Source organism: Polyodon spathula, chromosome 36 (genome assembly GCF_017654505.1).
Source record: "Polyodon spathula isolate WHYD16114869_AA chromosome 36, ASM1765450v1, whole genome shotgun sequence".
NCBI classification, from domain to species: Eukaryota; Metazoa; Chordata; class Actinopteri; order Acipenseriformes; family Polyodontidae; genus Polyodon; species Polyodon spathula.
This window is the reverse complement of record NC_054569.1, coordinates 5,754,096-5,764,827: the sequence shown is the minus strand read 5'-3', so window position 1 is coordinate 5,764,827 and position 10,732 is coordinate 5,754,096.

The following is a 10,732-nucleotide window of genomic DNA, read 5'->3' as shown; positions in this document are numbered from 1 at the left end:
CAGTATTTGCAGTGAGTGTCCTGTTTCAGTATTTGCAGTAAGTGTTTTGTTTCAGTAGTGTTTTGTTTCAGTATTTGCAGTAAGTGTCCTGTTTCAGTATTTGCAGTAAGTGTCCTGTTTCAGTATTTGCAGTAAGTGTCCTGTTTCAGTATTTGCAGTAAGTGTCCTGTTTCAGTATTTGCAGTAAGTGTCCTGTTTCAGTATTTGCAGTAAGTGTCCTGTTTCAGTATTTGCAGTGAGTGTCCTGTTTCAGTATTTGCAGTAAGTGTCCTGTTTCAGTATTTGCAGTAAGTGTCCTGTTTCAGTATTTGCAGTAAGTGTCCTGTTTGTTTCAGTATTTGCAGTAAGTGTCCTGTTTCAGTATTTGCAGTATTTGCAGTGTTTTGTTTCAGTATTTGCAGTATTTGCAGTGTTTCCTGTTTCAGTATTTGCAGTGAGTGTTTTGTTTCAGTATTTGCAGTGAGTGTTTTGTTTCAGTATTTGCAGTGAGTGTCCTGTTTCAGTATTTGCAGTAAGTGTCCTGTTTCAGTATTTGCAGTGAGTGTCCTGTTTCAGTATTTGCAGTAAGTGTCCTGTTTCAGTATTTGCAGTAAGTGTCCTGTTTCAGTATTTGCAGTAAGTGTCCTGTTTCAGTATTTGCAGTAAGTGTCCTGTTTCAGTATTTGCAGTAAGTGTTTGTTTCAGTATTTGCAGTAAGTGTCCTGTTTCAGTATTTGCAGTGAGTGTCCTGTTTCAGTATTTGCAGTAAGTGTCCTGTTTCAGTATTTGCAGTAAGTGTCCTGTTTCAGTATTTGCAGTAAGTGTCCTGTTTCAGTATTTGCAGTGAGTGTCCTGTTTCAGTATTTGCAGTAAGTGTTTTGTTTCAGTATTTGCAGTAAGTGTCCTGTTTCAGTATTTGCAGTGAGTGTTTTGTTTCAGTATTTGCAGTGAGTGTTTTGTTTCAGTATTTGCAGTAAGTGTGTCCTGTTTCAGTATTTGCAGTAAGTGTCCTGTTTCAGTATTTGCAGTGCAGTAAAGTGTTTTGTTTCAGTATTTGCAGTAAGTGTTTCAGTGTTTCAGTATTTGCAGTATTTGCAGTAAGTGTCCTGTTTCAGTATTTGCAGTAAGTGTCCTGTTTCAGTATTTGCAGTAAGTGTCCTGTTTCAGTATTTGCAGTGAGTGTCCTGTTTCAGTATTTGCAGTAAGTGTCCTGTTTCAGTATTTGCAGTAAGTGTTTGTTTCAGTATTTGCAGTAAGTGTCCTGTTTCAGTATTTGCAGTAAGTGTCCTGTTTCAGTATTTGCAGTAAGTGTTTGCAGTGTTTCAGTATTTGCAGTAAGTGTTTTGTTTCAGTATTTGCAGTAAGTGTCCTGTTTCAGTATTTGCAGTAAGTGTCCTGTTTCAGTATTTGCAGTAAGTGTTTTGTTTCAGTATTTGCAGTAAGTGTCCTGTTTCAGTATTTGCAGTGAGTGTCCTGTTTCAGTATTTGCAGTAAGTGTCCTGTTTCAGTATTTGCAGTAAGTGTCCTGTTTCAGTATTTGCAGTAAGTGTCCTGTTTCAGTATTTGCAGTGAGTGTCAGTATTTGCAGTAAGTGTTTCAGTATTTGCAGTGAGTGTCCTGTTTCAGTATTTGCAGTAAGTGTTTTGTTTCAGTATTTGCAGTGAGTGTCCTGTTTCAGTATTTGCAGTAAGTGTCCTGTTTCAGTATTTGCAGTAAGTGTTTTGTTTCAGTATTTGCAGTAAGTGTCCTGTTTCAGTATTTGCAGTAAGTGTCCTGTTTCAGTATTTGCAGTAAGTGTCCTGTTTCAGTATTTGCAGTAAGTGTCCTGTTTCAGTATTTGCAGTGAGTGTCCTGTTTCAGTATTTGCAGTGAGTGTCCTGTTTCAGTATTTGCAGTAAGTGTTTTGTTTCAGTATTTGCAGTGAGTGTCCTGTTTCAGTATTTGCAGTGAGTGTTTTGTTTCAGTATTTGCAGTATTTGCAGTGTTTTGTTTCAGTATTTGCAGTGAGTGTTTTGTTTCAGTATTTGCAGTGAGTGTTTGTTTCAGTATTTGCAGTAAGTGTCCTGTTTCAGTATTTGCAGTAAGTGTCCTGTTTCAGTATTTGCAGTAAGTGTCCTGTTTCAGTATTTGCAGTAAGTGTCCTGTTTCAGTATTTGCAGTAAGTGTCCTGTTTCAGTATTTGCAGTAAGTGTTTGTTTCAGTATTTGCAGTAAGTGTCCTGTTTCAGTATTTGCAGTAAGTGTCCTGTTTCAGTATTTGCAGTGAGTGTCCTGTTTCAGTATTTGCAGTGAGTGTTTTGTTTCAGTATTTGCAGTAAGTGTCCTGTTTCAGTATTTGCAGTAAGTGTTTTGTTTCAGTATTTGCAGTAAGTGTCCTGTTTCAGTATTTGCAGTAAGTGTCCTGTTTCAGTATTTGCAGTAAGTGTCCTGTTTCAGTATTTGCAGTAAGTGTCCTGTTTCAGTATTTGCAGTAAGTGTCCTGTTTCAGTATTTGCAGTAAGTGTCCTGTTTCAGTATTTGCAGTGAGTGTCCTGTTTCAGTATTTGCAGTAAGTGTCCTGTTTCAGTATTTGCAGTAAGTTCAGTATTTGCAGTAAGTGTCCTGTTTCAGTATTTGCAGTAAGTGTCCTGTTACGTCACCAAAGCATTAACGCTTCATTGCATAAACGTCACTCACTAGGACAAAGTCAGAACAATTCATGTCATGTCACAAAACAAGCATAAACGTCACTCACAAACATAAATTCTCAGTCAAAACATGAAATAGTAAGTGTTTTGTTTCTGTATTTGCAGTATTTGCAGTGAGTGTTTTGTTTCAGTATTTGCAGTAAGTGTTTTGTTTCAGTATTTGCAGTGAGTGTCCTGTTTCAGTATTTGCAGTAAGTGTCCTGTTTCAGTATTTGCAGTAAGTGTTCCTGTTTCAGTATTTGCAGTAAGTGTCCTGTTTCAGTATTTGCAGTAAGTGTCCTGTTTCAGTATTTGCAGTAAGTGTCCTGTTTCAGTATTTGCAGTAAGTGTCCTGTTTCAGTATTTGCAGTAAGTGTCCTGTTTCAGTATTTGCAGTAAGTGTCCTGTTTCAGTATTTGCAGTAAGTGTCCTGTTTCAGTATTTGCAGTAAGTGTGTTTCAGTATTTGCAGTGAGTGTCCTGTTTCAGTATTTGCAGTGAGTGTTTTGTTTCAGTATTTGCAGTGAGTGTCCTGTTTCAGTATTTGCAGTAAGTGTTTTGTTTCAGTATTTGCAGTATTTGCAGTGTTTTGTTTCAGTATTTGCAGTGAGTGTCCTGTTTCAGTATTTGCAGTAAGTGTCCTGTTTCAGTATTTGCAGTAAGTGTCCTGTTTCAGTATTTGCAGTAAGTGTCCTGTTTCAGTATTTGCAGTAAGTGTCCTGTTTCAGTATTTGCAGTAAGTGTCCTGTTTCAGTATTTGCAGTAAGTGTCCTGTTTCAGTATTTGCAGTAAGTGTCCTGTTTCAGTATTTGCAGTGAGACAGTGTTTCAGTATTTGCAGTAAGTGTCCTGTTTCAGTATTTGCAGTAAGTGTCCTGTTTCAGTATTTGCAGTGAGTGTCAGTATTTGTTTCAGTATTTGCAGTAAGTGTCCTGTTTCAGTATTTGCAGTGAGTGTCCTGTTCAGTATTTGCAGTATTTGCAGTGCAGTAAGTGTTTTGTTTCAGTATTTGCAGTAAGTGTCCTGTTTCAGTATTTGCAGTAAGTGTCCTGTTTCAGTATTTGCAGTAAGTGTCCTGTTTCAGTATTTGCAGTGAGTGTCCTGTTTCAGTATTTGCAGTGAGTGTCCTGTTTCAGTATTTGCAGTAAGTGTCCTGTTTCAGTATTTGCAGTAAGTGTCCTGTTTCAGTATTTGCAGTAAGTGTCCTGTTTCAGTATTTGCAGTGAGTGTCCTGTTTCAGTATTTGCAGTAAGTGTCCTGTTTCAGTATTTGCAGTGAGTGTCCTGTTTCAGTATTTGCAGTAAGTGTCCTGTTTCAGTATTTGCAGTGAGTGTCCTGTTTCAGTATTTGCAGTAAGTGTCCTGTTTCAGTATTTGCAGTAAGTGTCCTGTTTCAGTATTTGCAGTAAGTGTCCTGTTTCAGTATTTGCAGTAAGTGTCCTGTTTCAGTATTTGCAGTAAGTGTCCTGTTTCAGTATTTGCAGTAAGTGTCCTGTTTCAGTATTTGCAGTAAGTGTCAGTATGTTTCAGTATTTGCAGTAAGTGTTTTGTTTCAGTATTTGCAGTAAGTGTCCTGTTTCAGTATTTGCAGTGAGTGTCCTGTTTCAGTATTTGCAGTAAGTGTCCTGTTTCAGTATTTGCAGTGAGTGTCCTGTTTCAGTATTTGCAGTAAGTGTCCTGTTTCAGTATTTGCAGTAAGTGTTTTGTTTCAGTATTTGCAGTGAGTGTCCTGTTTCAGTATTTGCAGTAAGTGTCCTGTTTCAGTATTTGCAGTAAGTGTCCTGTTTCAGTATTTGCAGTGAGTGTCCTGTTTCAGTATTTGCAGTAAGTGTTTTGTTTCAGTATTTGCAGTAAGTGTCCTGTTTCAGTATTTGCAGTAAGTGTCCTGTTTCAGTATTTGCAGTAAGTGTCCTGTTTCAGTATTTGCAGTGTTTCAGTGTCCTGTTTCAGTATTTGCAGTAAGTGTCCTGTTTCAGTATTTGCAGTAAGTGTCCTGTTTCAGTATTTGCAGTAAGTGTCCTGTTTCAGTATTTGCAGTAAGTGTTTGTTTCAGTATTTGCAGTAAGTGTCCTGTTTCAGTATTTGCAGTAAGTGTCCTGTTTCAGTATTTGCAGTAAGTGTCCTGTTTCAGTATTTGCAGTAAGTGTGTTTCAGTATTTGCAGTGTTTCCTGTTTCAGTATTTGCAGTAAGTGTCCTGTTTCAGTATTTGCAGTAAGTGTCCTGTTTCAGTATTTGCAGTAAGTGTCAGTATCTGTTTCAGTATTTGCAGTGAGTGTCCTGTTTCAGTATTTGCAGTAAGTGTTTTGTTTCAGTATTTGCAGTAAGTGTTTTGTTTCAGTATTTGCAGTAAGTGTCCTGTTTCAGTATTTGCAGTAAGTGTCCTGTTTCAGTATTTGCAGTAAGTGTCCTGTTTCAGTATTTGCAGTAAGTGTCCTGTTTCAGTATTTGCAGTAAGTGTTCTGTTTCAGTATTTGCAGTGAGTGTTTTGTTTCAGTATTTGCAGTAAGTGTTTTGTTTCAGTATTTGCAGTGAGTGTTTTGTTTCAGTATTTGCAGTGAGTGTCCTGTTTCAGTATTTGCAGTAAGTGTCCTGTTTCAGTATTTGCAGTGTGTGTTTGTTTCAGTGTTTCAGTATTTGCAGTATTTGCAGTAAGTGTTTTGTTTCAGTATTTGCAGTAAGTGTTTTGTTTCAGTATTTGCAGTAAGTGTCCTGTTTCAGTATTTGCAGTAAGTGTCCTGTTTCAGTATTTGCAGTAAGTGTCCTGTTTCAGTATTTGCAGTAAGTGTCCTGTTTCAGTATTTGCAGTGAGTGTCCTGTTTCAGTATTTGCAGTGAGTGTCCTGTTTCAGTATTTGCAGTAAGTGTCCTGTTTCAGTATTTGCAGTAAGTGTCCTGTTTCAGTATTTGCAGTAAGTGTCCTGTTTCAGTATTTGCAGTGAGTGTCCTGTTTCAGTATTTGCAGTAAGAGTGTGCAGTAAGTGTGTTTCAGTATTTGCAGTAAGTGTCCTGTTTCAGTATTTGCAGTAAGTGTCCTGTTTCAGTATTTGCAGTAAGTGTTTTGTTTCAGTATTTGCAGTGTTTCAGTGTTTTGTTTCAGTATTTGCAGTAAGTGTCCTGTTTCAGTATTTGCAGTGAGTGTCCTGTTTCAGTATTTGCAGTAAGTGTTTTGTTTCAGTATTTGCAGTAAGTGTCCTGTTTCAGTATTTGCAGTAAGTGTCCTGTTTCAGTATTTGCAGTAAGTGTCCTGTTTCAGTATTTGCAGTGAGTGTCCTGTTTCAGTATTTGCAGTAAGTGTCCTGTTTCAGTATTTGCAGTAAGTGTCCTGTTTCAGTATTTGCAGTGAGTGTCCTGTTTCAGTATTTGCAGTGAGTGTTTCAGTGTTTCAGTATTTGCAGTAAGTGTCCTGTTTCAGTATTTGCAGTGAGTGTCCTGTTTCAGTATTTGCAGTAAGTGTCCTGTTTCAGTATTTGCAGTGAGTGTCCTGTTTCAGTATTTGCAGTAAGTGTCCTGTTTCAGTATTTGCAGTGAGTGTTTGTTTCAGTATTTGCAGTAAGTGTCCTGTTTCAGTATTTGCAGTAAGTGTTTTGTTTCAGTATTTGCAGTAAGTGTTTTGTTTCAGTATTTGCAGTGAGTGTCCTGTTTCAGTATTTGCAGTGTTTCAGTGTGTTTGTTTCAGTATTTGCAGTAAGTGTTTTGTTTCAGTATTTGCAGTAAGTGTCCTGTTTCAGTATTTGCAGTAAGTGTCCTGTTTCAGTATTTGCAGTAAGTGTTTTGTTTCAGTATTTGCAGTAAGTGTTTTGTTTCAGTATTTGCAGTAAGTGTCCTGTTTCAGTATTTGCAGTGTCCTGTTTCAGTATTTGCAGTGAGTGTCCTGTTTCAGTATTTGCAGTGAGTGTCCTGTTTCAGTATTTGTTTCAGTATTTGCAGTGAGTGTTTTGTTTCAGTATTTGCAGTAAGTGTCCTGTTTCAGTATTTGCAGTAAGTGTCCTGTTTCAGTATTTGCAGTAAGTGTCCTGTTTCAGTATTTGCAGTAAGTGTCCTGTTTCAGTATTTGCAGTAAGTGTTTTGTTTCAGTATTTGCAGTAAGTGTTTTGTTTCAGTATTTGCAGTAAGTGTCCTGTTTCAGTATTTGCAGTAAGTGTCCTGTTTCAGTATTTGCAGTGAGTGTCCTGTTGTTTCAGTATTTGCAGTAAGTGTCCTGTCAGTATTTGCAGTAAGTGTCCTGTTTCAGTATTTGCAGTAAGTGTCCTGTTTCAGTATTTGCAGTAAGTGTCCTGTTTCAGTATTTGCAGTAAGTGTCCTGTTTCAGTATTTGCAGTGAGTGTCCTGTTTCAGTATTTGCAGTAAGTGTCCTGTTTCAGTATTTGCAGTAAGTGTCCTGTTTCAGTATTTGCAGTAAGTGTCCTGTTTCAGTATTTGCAGTAAGTGTTTGTTTCAGTATTTGCAGTATTTGCAGTGTCCTGTTTCAGTATTTGCAGTAAGTGTCCTGTTTCAGTATTTGCAGTAAGTGTCCTGTTTCAGTATTTGCAGTAAGTGTTTTGTTTCAGTATTTGCAGTGAGTGTTTTGTTTCAGTATTTGCAGTAAGTGTCCTGTTTCAGTATTTGCAGTAAGTGTTTTGTTTCAGTATTTGCAGTAAGTGTTTTGTTTCAGTATTTGCAGTAAGTGTCCTGTTTCAGTATTTGCAGTAAGTGTCCTGTTTCAGTATTTGCAGTGCAGTAAGTGTCCTGTTTCAGTATTTGCAGTAAGTGTCCTGTTTCAGTATTTGCAGTAAGTGTTTTGTTTCAGTATTTGCAGTAAGTGTCCTGTTTCAGTATTTGCAGTGAGTGTCCTGTTTCAGTATTTGCAGTAAGTGTCCTGTTTCAGTATTTGCAGTAAGTGTCCTGTTTCAGTATTTGCAGTAAGTGTCCTGTTTCAGTATTTGCAGTAAGTGTTTTGTTTCAGTATTTGCAGTAAGTGTCCTGTTTCAGTATTTGCAGTAAGTGTCCTGTTTCAGTATTTGCAGTAAGTGTCCTGTTTCAGTATTTGCAGTGTATTTGCAGTGTTTCAGTATTTAAGTGTTTTGTTTCAGTATTTGCAGTAAGTGTCCTGTTTCAGTATTTGCAGTAAGTGTCCTGTTTCAGTATTTGCAGTGTGTCCTGTTTCAGTATTTGCAGTGTATTTGCAGTAGTTTCCTGTTTCAGTATTTGCAGTAAGTGTTTTGTTTCAGTATTTGCAGTGAGTGTTTTGTTTCAGTATTTGCAGTAAGTGTTCCTGTTTCAGTATTTGCAGTAAGTGTTTTGTTTCAGTATTTGCAGTAAGTGTCCTGTTTCAGTATTTGCAGTATTTGCAGTGTCCTGTTTCAGTATTTGCAGTAAGTGTCCTGTTTCAGTATTTGCAGTAGTGTCCTGTTTCAGTGTTTTGTTTCAGTATTTGCAGTAAGTGTCCTGTTTCAGTATTTGCAGTAAGTGTCCTGTTTCAGTATTTGCAGTGTTTTGTTTCAGTATTTGCAGTAAGTGTCCTGTTTCAGTATTTGCAGTAAGTGTCCTGTTTCAGTATTTGCAGTGAGTGTCCTGTTTCAGTATTTGCAGTGAGTGTCCTGTTTCAGTATTTGCAGTAAGTGTCCTGTTTCAGTATTTGCAGTAAGTGTTTCAGTATTTGCAGTAGTGTCCTGTTTCAGTATTTGCAGTAAGTGTTTTGTTTCAGTATTTGCAGTAAGTGTCCTGTTTCAGTATTTGCAGTAAGTGTCCTGTTTCAGTATTTGCAGTAAGTGTCCTGTTTCAGTATTTGCAGTAAGTGTCCTGTTTCAGTATTTGCAGTGAGTGTTTCCTGTTTCAGTATTTGCAGTAAGTGTCCTGTTTCAGTATTTGCAGTAAGTGTTTTGTTTCAGTATTTGCAGTAAGTGTCCTGTTTCAGTATTTGCAGTGAGTGTCCTGTTTGTTTCAGTATTTGCAGTGCAGTAAGTGTTTTGTTTCAGTATTAGTGTTTTGCAGTATTTGCAGTGTTTTGTTTCAGTATTTGCAGTAAGTGTTTTGTTTCAGTATTTGCAGTGAGTGTCCTGTTTCAGTATTTGCAGTGTTTTGTTTCAGTATTTGCAGTAAGTGTTTTGTTTCAGTATTTGCAGTGTTTCAGTGTCCTGTTTCAGTATTTGCAGTGTGTGTTTCAGTATTTGCATTGAGTGTTTCAGTATTTGCAGTAAGTGTCCTGTTTCAGTATTTGCAGTAAGTGTCCTGTTTCAGTATTTGCAGTAAGTGTCCTGTTTCAGTATTTGCAGTGAGTGTCCTGTTTCAGTATTTGCAGTAAGTGTTTTGTTTGTTTCAGTATTTGCAGTAAGTGTCCTGTTTCAGTATTTGCAGTAAGTGTCCTGTTTCAGTATTTGCAGTAAGTGTCCTGTTTCAGTATTTGCAGTAAGTGTCCTGTTTCAGTATTTGCAGTGAGTGTTTTGTTTCAGTATTTGCAGTAAGTGTCCTGTTTCAGTATTTGCAGTAAGTGTCCTGTTTCAGTATTTGCAGTAAGTGTCCTGTTTCAGTATTTGCAGTGAGTGTCCTGTTTCAGTATTTGCAGTAAGTGTCCTGTTTCAGTATTTGCAGTAAGTGTCCTGTTTCAGTATTTGCAGTAAGTGTCCTGTTTCAGTATTTGCAGTAAGTGTCCTGTTTCAGTATTTGCAGTGAGTGTCCTGTTTCAGTATTTGCAGTAAGTGTCCTGTTTCAGTATTTGCAGTAAGTGTCCTGTTTCAGTATTTGCAGTAAGTGTCCTGTTTCAGTATTTGCAGTAAGTGTCCTGTTTCAGTATTTGCAGTAAGTGTCCTGTTTCAGTATTTGCAGTAAGTGTCCTGTTTCAGTATTTGCAGTAAGTGTCCTGTTTCAGTATTTGCAGTAAGTGTCCTGTTTCAGTATTTGCAGTAAGTGTCCTGTTTCAGTATTTGCAGTAAGTGTCCTGTTTCAGTATTTGCAGTAAGTGTTTTGTTTCAGTATTTGCAGTAAGTGTTTTGTTTCAGTATTTGCAGTAAGTGTCCTGTTTCAGTATTTGCAGTAAGTGTCCTGTTTCAGTATTTGCAGTAAGTGTTTTGTTTCAGTATTTGCAGTAAGTGTCCTGTTTCAGTATTTGCAGTAAGTGTCCTGTTTCAGTATTTGCAGTAAGTGTCCTGTTTCAGTATTTGCAGTAAGTGTTTTGTTTCAGTATTTGCAGTGAGTGTCCTGTTTGTTTCAGTATTTGCAGTAAGTGTCCTGTTTCAGTATTTGCAGTAAGTGTCCTGTTTCAGTATTTGCAGTGAGTGTCCTGTTTCAGTATTTGCAGTAAGTGTCCTGTTTCAGTATTTGCAGTAAGTGTTTTGTTTCAGTATTTGCAGTAAGTGTTTTGTTTCAGTATTTGCAGTAAGTGTCCTGTTTCAGTATTTGCAGTGAGTGTCCTGTTTCAGTATTTGCAGTCAGTATTTGCAGTAAGTGTCCTGTTTCAGTTTCAGTATTTGCAGTGAGTGTTTTGTTTCAGTATTTGCAGTAAGTGTTTTGTTTCAGTATTTGCAGTAAGTGTCCTGTTTCAGTATTTGCAGTAAGTGTTTTGTTTCAGTATTTGCAGTGAGTGTCCTGTTTCAGTATTTGCAGTGTTTTGTTTCAGTATTTGCAGTAAGTGTCCTGTTTCAGTATTTGCAGTAAGTGTCCTGTTTCAGTATTTGCAGTAAGTGTCCTGTTTCAGTATTTGCAGTAAGTGTTTTGTTTCAGTATTTGCAGTAAGTGTCCTGTTTCAGTATTTGCAGTAAGTGTCCTGTTTCAGTATTTGCAGTAAGTGTTTTGTTTCAGTATTTGCAGTAAGTGTTTTGTTTCAGTATTTGCAGTGTCCTGTTTCAGTATTTGCAGTGAGTGTCCTGTTTCAGTATTTGCAGTAAGTGTCCTGTTTCAGTATTTGCAGTAAGTGTCCTGTTTCAGTATTTGCAGTAAGTGTCCTGTTTCAGTATTTGCAGTAAGTGTCCTGTTTCAGTATTTGCAGTAAGTGTCCTGTTTCAGTATTTGCAGTGAGTGTCCTGTTTCAGTATTTGCAGTGAGTGTCCTGTTTCAGTATTTGCAGTAAGTGTCCTGTTTCAGTATTTGCAGTAAGTGTTTTGTTTCAGTATTTGCAGT